Raw genomic sequence first — 17,796 nt, forward strand, 5'->3', positions numbered from 1 at the left:
TGCAGGGGAAGGGGACAATGGACATCCTCTGGCTGAAAGGAAATGCGAAGTGTGAAGAGTCATAAATGGCGGCCGGGCCCAGAAGGAAATGGGCGGAGACTGCTTCTGAGCTGCCAGGAGAAGAAGTAGGCAGAGATAAACCACAATTTGTTGCTTAACAAAGGCCAAAAGCACATTTTTAAAAGACTGATAAATTACTGTGTAAAATTGTGAAAAATATGTAAACAACAGATTTGTGAATCTAATTTTCAGCGGCATGTTTTAAAAGGTGCCAGAACTCTCTGAGATGTTCTGGGAGTAACAGCGGAAAATATAGTTTTACTCCAAATGTATTTGTGCCAAAAACATGAAACTTCATACACTTATGCCCTATTCATTGCGCACATTTCTACACATTTTCCGATAAACTGGATATTGTGTTCCGGACAAAAAGGGCAAAATTCTGTACAAAGCAGACACAAGATCTTACAGCGACAAGGTTTGGAGGAGTATCTGCTACACAAAATATGTAATCTATGGCCCTCATTCTAAGGTTGGTGCTAGTCATGGCGCTATTAGTGCCATGACTAGCACCAATACCGGTACTCCACTGACTTGGTGGTATGGGGACTTACTGGTCTATTCTGACCTTTGTGAGGCCGGTAAGTCCCCATTTGAAAAGCCATTCACCATTCCCATTTGAGCCCCCTTAGGGCTCAATGGGAAGGGGGAAGGCGTCAATAAAGGTACCGCAAATTGCAGTACTGTTATTGACCCCAGTATCCCTTTACGGGTCCCGTCCATAACGCCTGGTAAAACCAGGCATTAAGGGAGGGACCCGCAAAGTGACCTCAGAATAGGGCGCAAAGGGATTACCAGCACCGGTGTCATTACCGGTGCCTGGTATCCCTTCACCCAGGTCGTAATGGCCCCCTATATATGTTATTCTTATAGAGAGTGCACACATGTAAATATGTAGTGTACCAAATGTAGATGTATGTTCAAATGGACAAGGGGAGGATTCTCTGACTCATAAAGTCACACCATCATGGTGACACCCTATTTTTCTCCTCCAATGAAGGTAGAGAAGAGACTCTAGCCAATCACCAGCCTAAGGGGTGCGCTTAGGATAAACCAGCACACACACACTTTATCATAAGCATAAATAGTGACAGCTGAGGACTTAGAGAGACACACAGATTCACCCACTAACCGATTGCTGGCGGAGCACCCTGCTAGAGAACCATCCATCTTCCTTGCTCCAGACTCCAGAAACTTGGCACGCAGAAAGGCTCATTGCATAGCGGAACCATTTTTAGCTAGGCCTTAAAATTCCAGAACCCACCCCAGAAACCTTAGGGGAACAAAAGAAACAGCCGGGCTGTGCTGCAACTGCTTTCCTGCTAAAAGAATTATCAGCAGAACCAAAATATCCAATCCAGTTGTGCTGTGCTGTGACCAGAGCCATTGCAGACCCGATCCAATCGTGGGCCATGCTGTAAACAGAGCCAGTCTCATCCGGTGTGCCCAGCAGAATCCCTGAGCAGAATCCCTGAGCAGAATCCCTGACTAGTAATCTTGACGGACCAGAATTCCTTACGGTTCCGCTCAAAACATATATAGTGAGTATCTATAGAATAGAACTGTGTCACTAGCATATGTATCTGGCTTAGTCCAATCCCTATCTAAATCCATCCTATCTTATCTTCAGGACCTGCATTGTTAGACATTTTTTTGATTGCCTGAACTCTTTATCTCATCCCTACTATCTTCCTTCTGTACTATTATTGTTAAAAATATCTTTGTGCTGATATATTCCATCTGAAAAAGGCAAGCTCCTCAGCAGGCGGTCGCCCTGATCCAGTGGCTGTGCTTCTGTGTGGTATTTGCTTCTTCATAGTCATCCCCTAGTGTAAAAAAATCCTGTTTGTCTTTTAAAAGAGCATCCCTGTTTACCCATTCTTGCACCGATCTCAGAAAAACAACCTCCACTAAAACGTCCATAACTTCCTCAATTTTTATGCTAGAAACAAAATTAATTTCAACTTCTACTTGTAGCTAACATCCACAGCTTTCCAGATCCATATAGTTCTCGCGCAATTAGCGTACGCTGAAAAGTTTGCCGCAAATTTTGTTTTAGGAAAATTGTATCACGTGTAAAACAGCTTTTGATTGCACCCAACCTCAATTTTAAGATTTCACATTGTTCCTTAGATCAAATCATTGCTAGTGTTTGTCTGCAACTATCTAAAGCGGCTCTCATACGAATTTCAACAATTTCAGCGATTTAACCCATATTTAGTGGTTTACCCATTCCATTCTCAAGATAACTTTAAAACCATTTTGACAGTTTGCCAATCAATTCTGTTTCTCTCTTGTGTTTACTGGGGGGAAATTGGAATTGACATTTTGTTGAATTCTGCATTCCTGAATACGTGCTCTCTCTCCTCCTATCTCTTTACATTGCCTTTTGGGGGGGGTTGAGGGGTTTGCAGGGGGAAATAGTAACCACAATGCTATTTGATCTGAACACACACAAAAGTATTATTTCTGTGCTGAATTGTTTCCTCACTATTACTCCTTGTGATTAAAGAGATTGCTTAGTGTTACATCACCCCATTGATGATTAGTGTATACCCATTAAACATAGTGTGATTATATTGTGAATGCATAAATAAATATTTTAACTTTGCAAACCAGCCTGATTCCTGGTTCAGTGTGACCGGGGGGGGGGGGGTTTGATATGAGTGGTACATCGTTCAGAATAAAAGAGCTTTTAGGCACAAACAAATAAATAAGGATTTCCGTTGTGCATTACATGCTAGGCATTGACTTAGGTGAAGTGCTGGATTGAAATCACTTACAGTAGCCACTCAACTGCAGCAACACATCGACCCAACAATCTCCTCCAAACCTACCAATCTGGATTTAGACCCAGATACAGTACAGAGACAGCAACCATGCTGGTGGTCGACGATGCCCTCAACATCCTTGATGATAGTCAGCCCTGCCTCCTGTTTCTAATCAACATCTTGGCCGCTTTTGTCATAGCAGAGCAATAGGTGCTTATGGACAACCTACATCCAAGCATGGGGATCAGCAACCTTGTCCTACTCTGGTTCAAGTCCTACCTTGCCAACGGCAAGGAGTTTGTGCAGATAGACTCCCCTGGATTGCCAATGCTATCCATCCCCTGTGGAGTCCCGTAGGGTTCCATCCTCTCCCCAGTGATCTTCAATCTATACATGGATCAGTTGGGAGCCATTCTAGCCACACACAACATCCACATCCACCAATACACCAATGACACACAGCTATACCTCAAGCTCGGCTCCTTCAAGGACATCCATAGGCTCAAAACCTGCCTCTTTCTGATCCAGTCTTGGATGTCCAGTACATACTCGATGCTCGACCCCTTCAAAACCGAATTCCTACTCCTCACCAACAATACCGAACACCCAGACATAAATACCCGGCTATCAACCATGAACTCTGAGTGAGGGCATCAAACCCACGCTCACCTCCTGCGCCAAGTGCCTCAGGTTCCACATCGAAAAATACCTCTCCTTTCTAGACACACATAGCTAAGAAAGCTTGGTATCAGCTCTCCCTCCTGTGAAAAGTCAAGTCCTTCCTCCTTACAGACAGCTTTAGATCCACCGCTAAAGTATTATTCCTATCCCACCTGGACGGGGCAATTCACTCCTCAAAGGGATCTCGTCATCCTCCCTTGTGCCTCTGAGTAGTGTCCTACATGCAGCCGCACGCCTCCGAAAGGGCCTAGGCAGATACAACCACATAACCCAGCACCTCATCGACTTTCACTGGCTCCCACTGCATGCACAAATCACCTTCAACTCTTGCTGCATCATCTATAAGGCAGTCAGCCTCAAGTCAGCCAGCTTCCTCACAGGGAAACTCTGCATCTCTGGTGGGTAATGCACCCTAAGAAGCCAGAACAAGTGCAGACTTGAAATCCACTGCTGCAAAAGGGAAAGAACAAGAAAACAAGCCTTCTCTGCCTATGCACCTAATCTATGGAATCTCCCCCCATTGGCATCAGACTAGCTCCCATGCTCCTACCATTAAGAAAATAACTCAAGGAGTCTCTCCTCCTCAACAGCTAGGTCATCACGTTGCCCCTTGTGCCACCTGAGACGCCGCCCAGCCCTCTCATCCCCACCACCGGGTACAGATGTATCCCTCCTCTGTGCCCCGCTGTATCCTACCCCCTCTGTATATTGGTTCTGTTGTTACCACTCAAAAGTGCTCTGTTATGCATCTGTAATGTTGGACACCTCTGTAAAGTCCTCCATTATGTATCTGTATTGGTGTATACCTTGTAAAGCGGTCCATTGCTTATCGAAACTAGGTCAGTGCTCAATTAATACAATTATAATAATAATAATAATAATAATATTAAGAGGATGAGTGAGAGAAGGAGCATTCGTGGTGATGCCACTTTGGAACTCTAAAAACGAGATCAGTGAACTTACATTTTTAGATGAGATACTGTTTAGAATATGTCATTGAGCTTATTTTTGTGATGCCTCAATCCTGAAACTCTTATCTCAAATTATACCTTCAGAGTTTAGTTGAAACCCTCTATACACATAGTCACTCTTCCACCCTTTACTTGTGGTATGAGCAGAAACTGTTAGAATGGCCAACCAAGACAAATATCCCTGATAATCAGAATAATATGCTTGTTTCCTAAAGTAAAGTTTCATATGCTGGCCACATCTATGGCTGCTGGCAATGATCCTTATAGTGATGAAGAAAGTTTCTTATCCCCACATGGATGGCTCCTAATGTATAATAACCCAAATCCACAATTGCAGGCATACATAAGGGTGGAATGCACCCAAGTCTGGCTCGACAGCCAAGAAATCTATTGATGTTGGGGATGGGGGAATCAACAATGATTACTAAGCAAATGTTAAAGATAAGGAGGTAAAGGAGTGTCAGGTCTGGGGGTAAACAAGGAAAAATGAAGGCTGTGAGTGTCTCCCCTTATGCTTGGGGAATGAGTATCCAGTTTGGTGGGTAAGCAGACAGGAAGGAGGAGGAAGAGAATGGTGGGGTACTCCTCTGCCACCAGGAGAAATAGTGAGGGAAGTGTCAACCAAAGCTTTTTACAGGGAAATAGGGAAACAACTATGCAAGTGGTATCAGCATAGCATTCCAATTTATAATACCAAGGAATGTGAGTGTAAAATGTATTTGCGGGAACAGGAGATCAAGGAAATGTGGCCTGTGGGAGGAATAATCGTATAACCTGCTTTAAAGTGCTGAGAATATCAGCCTTGGTGAGTGCCCATGAGCTAGTCAACCCAAAGTAAGGATGGACACAGGACTAGGTTTGGTGGAGTGGATGGGACTACTATATAGTTTGAAGAATAACATAAGGGAATGGAAAGCCTGGATACCAGTCACCATTTCACCGAACTGACTTAAAGAGATGACACCTACATTATATTTGACTACTTTATAAATTATCCCGAGGCCCTTCCTCTACATTCAAAAACAAACAATACATTCTAAAAGATCTGCTCACATTTTTTACCTGCATGGGATTCCCAAAGGTAAACACTACTGGCCAGGTTTCTAGTTTCAGATTGAAACCCATATGTGAAATCAAAGAACGACTCCACATTTAGTTTCAAGACATCAAAAAGACTTTCAATCCAGAACCAACAAATTAGCTGAAAGATTTAATTGAACCTTACATATTCTTTCATGGAACCTGCAAGATGAGGAAGGAACTGGGATGGGTGGAGTGATTTTAGAAATTGATCTGATAGGCCTCACATGACAAATAGGAGTTCAATTTGGGGTCTTCTTAATGAGACTCAGCAGGGTGAAAGCCTTGCTCATTTTCATCTATATGTATGTCGGAGAGGAGGGGCGGAATGCAACTTGATGCTGCAGGGGTCGCCACACATTGCACTAGGAGTAAGATATAAATATGAGTTTTGATGCATTATACAACACACTTTCTGAGAAAACTTGTCTAAAAGGCCACCGCGTTTGCAATTGTTTTGTAGGGTAACACCAATCCAAAAACCAATACATTCAAGTTACCAACAGTGCACTCGAACATTAATGATTTAATTAATATATTTCTTTGCTATTAAAAATGCCATGCCACAATGAAAACATGTCCAACTGGCTGCCCAATGTAGACCAGTTTAGACACATAATAACAATACAGTAAAGCATGCAAAGCCACATTAAGACATACCTAGGCTGGTTGCACCAAAATGCCAGTCGAAGCAATAACATTTATCATGGTTATTTTATCACATATGACCAGAAAAATATACAATGCTGCAGAATGCTAGACTGGGGGCTAGACTGGCAGCACTCACATGCCAGACTAGCCAAGTAATTATACTTAGAAGGACTGCTTTATCAGAGATGCCCAGTTAAACGAAAAGTCGAGCCAAACTAATAAATGACTAGACTGGCTGCGCCAAAATGTCTCTCTAGCCACTAATACCACATATCATGCCTGCTTAGCCTGGACATGGATGACCATTCTGATTTTTCACACAATACCTGTCCCACCCCACCTCCGACACATTCCATCTCCTTCCCACACCTTGCCCCAACCCCCGAAATCAGCTTCTCAGCCCAGAATTACCTCCACATCCCTTTTCCTTGTCCCAGTGCTTACGTATAAGGCTCCTTGCCACATAGGTAAGTACTCGGATGATGAAGAGTGGGACTAGGAGTAATGAAGATTACAGGTAACTAAGCCATGCATTATCTCAATGTCCCAGTACCTCATCCCATTACGTGTGTATAAGTCAAAGTGCCGTATACACAAGTACTGGGACGAGGAATAATAGGGATATGAGTAATGAAGATTACCAGTAAGCAACCAAGGGATTAAACACAAGTAGTGGTGCAAAACCATTGAGCTGTCTGGGCTTCAGCACCCCTCTGAAAATGTGGGCTATGTTGACTCGACTTGGCTGATCTACAGAGTTGTTGCCGGACAGAACGGGACACACATGCTAAACGCCACCTGTGTTTTGCTGTTAACAAAGGCCCAGCAATTACAAACATAAAGCATTTCACTGGTATTGCCTGTATTCAAAAGCAATTAAAATCTTGATGTGGGTTTAGTACGTGCATGCCAGGAACAGGGAAGTGATTGGAAGAGTAGAGAGGGGGCAGGAGACCACTTAGTCTCACAGCAGTCCATAAGTGGGTGCTTTCAGACTTAAAAGAGAGAGTTAACTGCTTGCAACTTTGAGAATGCACTAGAATAGTCTCATTAGAATGCATAAAGAAGTTAGATGCCCACACAAATAAGTTTGCCCTTCCCCCACCATCCGTGAAGTCAGCACCTTGCCCAACATTTGAAGGGTTAGCACCCCCCTGAAATTTAGGTTTTGTTGTGCCACCTGAACACAAGCAGACACACCATTCATCATACACACACACGCGCACCCAGCCATCGACACATTCAAGTGTGTACCCTTTCACCGTAGACTCCCACAGGCGGCCAAGTATACATTTAAGTCTGCACCCTTTCACCATATACTCACACAGGCAGACACCTATACATTTAAGTGTTCACCCTTTCACCACACAGTCACATAGGTAGCCACCTATACATTTAAGTGTACACCCTTTCACCATACACTCGGCATGCACACCCAGCCACCCATACATTTAATTGTGCACCCTTTCACCATAAACTCACACGTCATGGAGTTGTGGGGAGCCCTATTACTTACTAATAAATGGTTTCTTTTGAAGAAATGTTTTCCTTTAAGAAACGAACCATAATGGAACGCATTTCTTTATGAAGGCAGAGTGACTTCAAAAAGAAACTATTACTTTTTGAAGTCATAGAGCTCCCCCCACCCCATGACATGGAGTCCTCCAGCCTAGATGCTTCCATGCCATGGGGTGGGGGAGCCCTCTGACTTCAAATGGAAAGTTTCTTTTTGTAGTCACTCTGCCTTCATAAAGAAATTATTTCTGTTACAGTGTGATAAAAGTTTCTTTATGAAGGCACAGTTTTTATTTTTTAGTCCAAGAGGGCCCTCGCTCCCAGAACATGTGGTGGTGGGGCCCCATTACGCTAGTGGCTTGTGTGCTGAATTTGCCCTGCACTTTTGCACTCTGATGTGCAAATAAGCAACATATGGTAACGGGCATCACCGATGAATTACGGGGACTTGCAAAATGAGCTCCATAGAATTTGACCACTATTGCAGAAAAAGGAATTAGAGACTTTAGTTGTATTGCTTTTAAATATTTACTCTATGCTCTGTATACCTTTTTAAAATGTGTTGACACAGACAGAAATGGTGAATTCCCCAGGATCTATATATGCTGGTAAGGTGCTTTAAACAGTTTGACACATATATCCCTTATGTCCATCCAAATCCATACAAACATACATTTCCATGTCAGGCGAATTTACCAAGCCTCCTACCCATTGATCAGAACAGATTGGCGTGACTTTGATTGCTTAACCTGGAGGTAGGATGCAACATAGCTTTCATGAATTTGAGTTGTCTTTATGAGACCTATCTCCCAAGGAATCTTCCCACCCACCAAACGCTGAAGCCTATCATTTTGTTGGCTTACCTGTGAAATAACTGGGGCTCATAAGATACTCCATATGTTAGTTAAAATAAGTATGTTAAGCAAAACAAGCATGATTCACTTCAACTTGGAACGCATATCTCCCAGAGTGAATGCAGTAAAATGTGTGAACTACAGCATTAGCAATGCCTCTGTTATTCTATAAAGTGGAATCCCCTAAGTAAGGAATAACACATGCTGGCAATCACGATTTAATAATTTGAGAAACTTAACGAAAAAATGCATACTTCCAGATGTCATCAGAGATAATGAACGGATTCGTTTTTTTAAGGAAAAGGTAACCCCGCTCATGAGGCAGCAGACAGATGTTGACACTTGCAACTTCACATATTTCAGCTCGGCACGTGGAATTGTGCCATCTTCCACCCCTGGCGTATGATCAGGCAAGCATTTAAGCATTCAACCAATGGATGAGAGGCAGCATGAAAAAGGTACAGGAGGCCCTGAATCCCTAGGCCACCAGAACAATTGGAAACAATAAATGCTCACTTCAAATTATCCGTGAGGCACCCTTCAATGCAAGAGGCCATGGAAAACTGACCCTCTTACCCACGTTGCTGCCGTTACTGTTTGTTTACAATGCTCCTTTTTTTTCGATCCCTGGACATGTTCTTGAACACATTTTTTTTCATGGGATATAATATACCTCACGAACTGCGTGACTACTGAGACACACATGTTCTGACTGATAATCCTGAAGCTGGTGTCTGGCTGTCATTCATTTTGAAAACCAACCATATTCGATTTAAAAACAATTCAGCTAATTGCTCATTTTCTTTACTGATCACTTAGCACTCTGTGAACCTGCTCAGTGTACCTTCATTTATTAATGCCTACATCAATACTTTTCTTGAAGGTATTACGTTATAAACGTATAGGTTTACAAAAACCCATGTTCCCTCTTTGCTGTATTGCTTCTATGAGGTCTCACCCAGACCAATATCAATGTATATGATTAGCCACACTAATGAAGCAAAGCTAAATAATATGCCTACAATGTGCTTCAATTAGCAATATGATACACTCGGTGCTGGTCACAATACCTTCTTACTCAGCCATTGCATTTCCATGCATATGCTTCTTGGGTAAATACAAGGCCCTTCCTCACATGAAACTCACAATCCATTTTTTTCCATGGTCTCTCAATTTTTCTAGACGCTGACCTACACACACAAAGGCAAAGAATGAAAAAACAATGTAAATTGATTTTTTAGAAAAAATGAACTTTGATGTTTATCTGTTCATACGACAATGTGGTGTTTCGTAGTACACTCTTTAGACCTTCCTTGTACACTGTGTATACTTCAGTTAAAAATCACAATGTAAGGTGCATTCAGACTATAGTAAATTAACGCTTCCTGCTTCCCCGGGCGTTCACAGTAAAGTGCCTATTAGCGCAAAGTGCTTGGCATTTGTGAACTCATGATGAACCAATAAAGCGTTCTCCAAGCAATCACGGGAATAGATGTTTTTATTTTCTGAACAGCATGGTGTAAGTTTCCAATATCCATTGTGCTTCATGAAGACAAGATCAGCTTAGCTACTTCAGAATTACCATTGACTTCTAGCAAAGCTAAATCATGGTTGGTGATAGACAATTGTTAGTGTGAGTAGATACTGTGCCTCTAAATAAGGACCTCCTGCTACTGAGAATTATCCTTTATGGCCTGATTGTAATTACTTTCTAAATGCATGTTTGTGGTGGCTGAATCAGGTGATAGTGTAATGATTAAATCTGATAAGGAGATGCAGGGATGTGAAACTCGTGCTGCTTTAAGTGGAAGCACGTTTGAGAAATGTTATCTTCTCCATCACATGTTCTTTTCTATGCTAGCAATACGAGGGCGCAAATGGCCTGATTTCCAAAATATTTTCTCAATGAGAAAGTGCCTTTGAAAAGTGCTGTGTAAATCAGGACCAAGGTCTTTCCCGCTTCTTTTTAGGTGATTTTATAACTCAATATTTTCTTCCCAAGCATTGACAACTGATATTATGAGACAAATTTAATTATAATTTGTAATTTAACTTTTTTAATATTAAAAAGCCAATTTACGTTTATACAATTTTTGTTTTGTTTTTCACAGTGTTGCTGCAGTAAGAGCTGGGAGCCAGAATATGCAACGAAAGGCATGAGACAGAATGGGTAGGAGGCCAACATTAATTCACTGGATGTCAAATATGGTTCTGCTACATCAACATTTCCCTAAACTCAATTTCTGCTGTATTGATGTTGTGCTATTTTTTGATAATTTATTGTAGATATTGCCCCGATCTGCCCGCTGACCCACGTGGTGCTCTTTCCATTACACCAGCACGGCTTGACTAATGTGCATGCCACATTGTACCCTAATTGCCTTGACCTGCCTACCTACGTGCATTATTTTAGGCATAAATACCTGCACTGGCCGCTTCATTTGGTACGTATGCCCATTTTGCTTGCTGTACTTGCACTAAACAGCCCGATCGGCCCATTTTTTCATACGGATGTGCCCCATCCGGTCTGTTGAAACACCCGTTCTGCCCTGAACTGCCGTTCTCTTCACTGCGCCCAATTGTTAAACCCTGCGGTGCACGGCCCTGACTTTCTGCTCCACTTGCACTGCCTGCATGAATGTGCCTGCTGCCGTTTTACATCCCCATGCCTTGACTTGCAAACCTATCTGCCCTGCTTTATCTGAACCACTTGCACTGCCCGATTGGCGGTTTTATCTGCATTGCCTGCTGTAACTAGCCTGATCTTCATCCTATTGCTTTGATCTGCCAATGTATTTACTCTGCATTGTCTGAACCACCTGCACTGCCCGATTGTTGGTTTTATCTGCATTGCCTGCTGTAACTAGCCTGATCTTCATCCTATTGCTTTGATCTACCAATGTATTTGCTCTGCATTGTCTGAACCACCTGCACTGCCCGATTGGCGCTTTTATCTGCATTGCCTGCTATTAGTAGCCTGATCTTCACCCTATCGCTTTGATCTACCAATGTACTTGCTCTGTATTGTCTGAACTACCTGCACAACTTATGTTGTTGCAGACGGCAACCTACCTTTAAACGTACATACTCTGATGCTACAACATTGTGCCCTTCTGTGTTTCGTCTTCCGGCACTGACTACCGTTATTTCTCTCATGCGGTCTATGTCTGACACAATCACTGCCAGTATCAATCACCGGACATGCAAATCGAATACCCTCGGAAGGGTTCTTCCCATCCTACTGCAGTCTGTAGTGCTGCCCACCTCCACCTGCCACTAGCCGTCCTATTCTCCTGACTTTACCCTGTGCCTATTGAATCTGACTACTGCTTATTTGTGCCCATTGAAGTAGCTTACCACTCAACTGGTGCTGTTTGAATCAGACTATTGTTTATTTGTGCCTATTGAATCTGCCTACTGCTGATTTGTGCCCATTGAAGTAGTTTACCACCCAACTGGTGCTGTTTGAATCAGCCTATTGTTTATTTGTGCCTATTGAATCTGCCTACTGCTTATTTGTGCCCATTGAATCAGCCTGCGGTTTATCTGTGCCAATTTGTATCAGCCTACCACACAACTGGTGCTATTTGAATTAGCCTGTGGCTTATTTGTGCCCACTGAATTAGCCTACTGCTCATGGTGTGCTACTTGTAGTGCTTCAACCACCACCCTATCCCCTGCCAAAACATGTACACCATTACCTACTGTTTGCACGCTGTTACTACTCTACTTATAACTAGTTTCCTAGTGTACTGTGACTGGCTCCCTCCCTTTGGTGCACAAGCCCCATTTAACTTGCCCACAATGTCATTATATAGCCCTATCATCTCCGGCCAACCCACCTACTTAATTTGATCGCGTCTACTCGTAAGAATCCCTTGCACTTTAAATCACAGGAACTCTAGACTCTGCTCCAGACGAACCAAACTTCATGAACCCCTTACGAGATCTCTGTCCCAACAAATAAGAAAATGAACCTTCTCAACTGTGAGAAGCGCAACAATGCCAACCTCACCAACCACACCACGATCCTGCCTATCACATATGCCACTATGAAGCAGCATACCGTGCATAAACAAACCACTCCTATTCTCCTATTCCTGCCATAGCTACCACTGAGGACTACCCACTGAAAGGAGCCCTTATAAATGCTAGGTCCTTGGATACCCATGCAATGGACATCTCTGCCCTGATACTGGCAGACAACTTGGACTTCCTTGCCATCTCTGAATCATGGCTACATGATGCGGCAGGACCATTGCTCTCGCTAGCTGTCCCAGATGGCTATACAATATTCAGACAGGACAGAGATAAAACACGAGGCAGAGGAATTGCCATTATATCTAAAACAAGCCTCGCTCTGAGAGCTGCTCCCTGCAAATCACGCAATCCTGTGAAGTCCTCACCATTAAACTCCCTCCCTCCCAATCAACTCTCATTTGCTCACCATCCACTTAATCTATAGACATCCTGGCCCACTGGGAACATTTGAGGAAGATATCTACACTCTATTATCCAATAACCTTAAAACTACTACCCAACTACTACTACTAGTTGATTTCAATTTAGGATTTAACAACCTGCTAGATAAGCATGCCTTAAGCATAGCTAATATTTTGTCCGAACTCGGGCTATGCCAAAGAATTAACAAAAACCTACCCATAACAAAGGACGAACCTTAGATTGGGTGGCTGACTACAATTGTACGTCCAACATCACCTCTATCTCCTCGCAACTGTGGACGGACCACTTCCTCGTGTCTTTCAAACTGTCCACCATTAGACCACTCCCGCTGATCACACCAATTGCCCCACTTTGCTTAACAAGGAATAAAAAGAATATCACAGTGGACAAAGTGATCCTGGCCATTCTTCCAACCCTTAACTCGCTGGCAGACAACTTGGATCCAGGCACATTGGTCAATGAGTATAACAAAGTTATGCTCTCTGCACTTGACATAATTGCTCCACTCAAACTCAGACCTAGTAAGCTCAAATCTCACTTAAACAAGTGGTTCAGCCCCCAGCTAAGGGACTTATGACTCCTAAAGAGGAATTGTGAAACCACATGGAGACTACTCCCGTCCGAAGACAATAAGTCCAAACTAACCAAAATCTTGTCCCAATACAAAAAGGAAATCTACCTGGCTAAACATAATTCCTATAATGAATGTATCTCTAACCCCAATTCCAGCATGATGAGATTATTCACCATATTAAAAAAATTAGAGTCACCAATTCCCACACCTGATATCTGCATCAAAAACAAAACATGGTGTTCAGAAATTCAACAGGCACTCTCCAACAGAGTAACTAAAAGCCTCCCTTAACTCGATATCAGAGACGAATAACGTAGTCCTCCCCCCTGGTGATACATCATCTAACAGTCCCACTAGATTCCACTTCACTAAAACATCCACACTTGAAGTAGAAAAAGTTATTCTCTCACTTAAACCCTCCAATTGCCAGGGTGGGCTATGCCCAGCACAAATTATAAAAGATGCCACAAGAGATCTTGCCCCTTTTATCTCCAAACTTGTCAATGCCTCCTTCTCGTCTGGTATCATTCTCACTAACTTGAAGCAATCCTGGGTGCTCCCACTGCTAAAGAAGCAAACATTATATCCATTAATTCCTACTAACTACCGTCCCATCACAACGGTATCCTTCTTGCTCAAAATACTTGATAAGGTTGCCTATACGCAGATCCAAAAATACTTGGAAGTTCACAAACTTCTGGGAGCAAGACAATCAGGTTTCTGCCCCCTACATGGGATGGAAACTGCCCTCATTGACTTGAAAACTCAGGTCGATGAGTTAAGAGACAAAGGCAAAACAGCTCTCCTATTACTAGACCTTTCAGCCGCATTCGACCTCGTGGACCACAAGGCCTTATGCGGTCACCTGGACCCAGCGGCTCACTTTTCTACAGAGGCCATCAGATGGATAAAATCATTCCTGAGTGACAGAACCATGAGGGTCTTCTCCCCAACAACAGCAGCGGACCCTATTCCCATTAGGTATGGTGTCCCCCAGGGCACTTGCGTCTCCCCTACACTATACAATATATTCACCAAGCCCCTGTTTGATGATCTGGGCCATCTGGGTATCATCTACACCAAATATGCAGATAATACTCAGATTATCCTCCCATTTTCCAGGGAGGATAATCGACAGGGACTTGGCGATGGTGAACAAAATGTATCTTATCATCCAGACATGAATGGCTACTCACGGTCTATGCCTGAATGATGACAAGACTGAGCTCCTCATCCTGGGCACCCCCACTAACCTCAAGAAATTGGGCCAGGATTATTCATCCTTTACCATTGACGGGAACCTCATACATTGACTCTGCCCTCTCCTTCGACAAACAAGTGAAATCAATGGCCTCTGCCACTGTCTACACCTGTAAGCTTATTAGGACCGGCAAATCCTTTTTGTTGAATGACAACTGCATGATCCTAGCCAGAGCCTTAATACTTTCCAGGCTAGATTATTGTAATGCCCTCTACATCGGCACCAATAAAGCAATTATTCAGAGGCTACAAATCCTCCAAAATAACGCTCTAAGAGCCGCACTTGGTGTGACCAGAAGATCATATATCTCAGTGACTAGGCGCCAAAACAACTGGCTGTCGACCCACGAAAAAAATCCTCCTAAAATCTGCATCCCTCACGCATAAAGCACTCAACAATGCTGCCCCTAGCTATCTCATAGATAGATTCCACAGGAGAACATCCACCAGACCTTTGAGACTCAGCAACAGTAATTGCCTCACCATTCCCAGATTCAGATTCACTAAGGCAGGTGGCAGTAGTTTTCCCGTGAAAGCAACCAAACTCTGGAACTCTCTGCCACATCCACTTAGTGAAGATCAACCTTACTTGAATTTCAGAGGCAACTACATCAATCTGCTCCAATCTACCGACCTGTAGGCCCGATCGTTGGGCTGGTATTGTGCCTGTATACTCGTTCAAAGTATCACTTGACATAAACCTGCTGTATATATGTATCTCTCTTGGGTATAACTTGCATATATGTTGTATTCCTGCCTATAATTTGTAAAATTGTATAACTTGTACATAATTTGTATTCTTGCCTATATCCTGTAACCTTGTAATTTAAGCTGTGCATCTGTCGTAACTGCTGCGCCCTGATACCCCCGGGTCTGATGCGCATTATAAATGAATAAACAAACATTATTTTCTCCATCCTCAGGAATTCACAGATATTACAAGGTCCTTATTTCTTTAACACCAAACTTTCTGCCAACCATGTTCACGTGTGTGTGCGTTCATAGGTTACAAAGCACAGGCAGTTTATTATTTGTTTCTGTGAGATTCGTTTTTCTATGGAAAATTATGATCCAGCATATGGAACATGTTATACTCTAAAATCTGAACATTATTGCAGAGCTTTACATAGTGACAAAAACACTATTAGATTAAAGATACTGAGAGATGTAGAAAAGGTTTGCTTCCAAGTTGGTCCAGTTATTTTAAAAATCACAGCATTTTGTGTTTTGATACTTTTCATTAGACTAACTAAAAATATTATTCTGTGACAGTAAATGCATTAACTTTTGAAATCTCAAGAATATTTCAAAAACTTTGTAAATTAATTTGTAAGAAAGGCACATTCATTGATGTACAAGGAATAAAATATGGCACCGTCTTGTGACACAGAAGCCCTACAATGGCTAAAACTGAAAACTGAGATCTATTTACAAAACATAATTGATACAGAAAACTCAAAAGGGGCCAAACCAACCATCTGTTATCAACCTCTCGGAATGCCAAATGACAGACGCTAGACAATCTATACTCTCTAAGGGGCTGACATTGTGCCTCAATGAGGAAGTGGACACAATGCAACTTTGTAAAGAAATTGAAGTCTGCATAAAATGGTTGCATCTCAAAGACTATTTCCATGAACAGAGCAATGAGCAGAAATCCGCCACTGATTATGATGCTACAAAACCTCTCAAACTGATCTTTGCTTACTTGGGTACAAGTGGCACCCGGACAAGTACATTTAATGCCTTGTAAAAGATAACAAATCTGATATACTCAACAATCAATGGATGACTGAACAGAAACTCACAAATAATATAGATGGGCCTTACAAACACACAAATATCAGTGTATAAGTGTGCGGTCACTGTGATCATGTATATAGAGACATAGAAGGCAGAGGCATACAGATTACTCCTTGACACACATTACTAAAATGAACCTAGTGACAACATCACTGTGAAGTGCAAAAAAGACCTGGAACAAATTGTCAAGTCTATGCCCAATGGCATTTGTGCACATATCCAAAGTCTCATACCAAACAAACCAACTCTTAGGATATTCTAATTGCTGCTGAAGATTCACACACTGCAAACACAAGTCGTCTAATCATGTCTGCCATTTAAACATTAAGTGAAAAACTATCTGTATACATTTACATCCTTTCTGTAAAAGTGAGAGCCAGTCAGATGGACAGGGAGTTTGATTGTGCTTTGAACATTCTAAGACAGAACCTACAGCATGAGCACCTCTAGTTGTCACCAATCACACAGTGTTAACACAATTGAACAGAATTATTAAAGAACTAAATCCAATTTCCAGCATGGATGAAGAGTTAAAAGACATTTTCAATGAACCCTCATTGATTTCATATATGCAACCAAATAATCTTACTCAGTGCTTTATCAGCAGTGCATGATATGATATGATAGTTTATTTATATAGTGCCTATACACAATGTGTTTCAAAGGACTTCACAGCAAAGGAGGGAACAAGGGAAAATACAATGACATTCTTACAGGCCTTGAACAACAATAATGTGAAAGTAACTATCGTACTCGGCCTGACGACATTTCAGATAGTGCAAGAGCTAAAACACAGATAGGAAGGAAATGGGACACAGACAGGCGACTACCGTACTAGGCCTGACAACATTTCTGGTAGAGCCAAAGATTAACAAGACGTGAGGGAGGGGTGAGGAGAAAGGAGGGAGACGAACAAAACAAAAGCGACTATCGTACTAGGCCTAAAGATGTTTCAGATAGTGCTGGGGGGGGCCAAGTAAAGGGACGGGGTAGGAGACAAACATTTGTTGCTATCAAACTAAGCCCAGGGACAATTCTGATAGAGTAAGTGCAAGGAAAAAGTAAAGGAGGGCGGGAAGATAGAGGGAGAAGCAAGAGGAGGAGAAAACAGA

The sequence above is a fragment of the Ambystoma mexicanum genome, chromosome 6q (genome assembly GCF_040938575.1).
Source record: "Ambystoma mexicanum isolate Mex_15411 chromosome 6q, UKY_AmexF1_1, whole genome shotgun sequence".
Taxonomy (NCBI): domain Eukaryota; kingdom Metazoa; phylum Chordata; class Amphibia; order Caudata; family Ambystomatidae; genus Ambystoma; species Ambystoma mexicanum.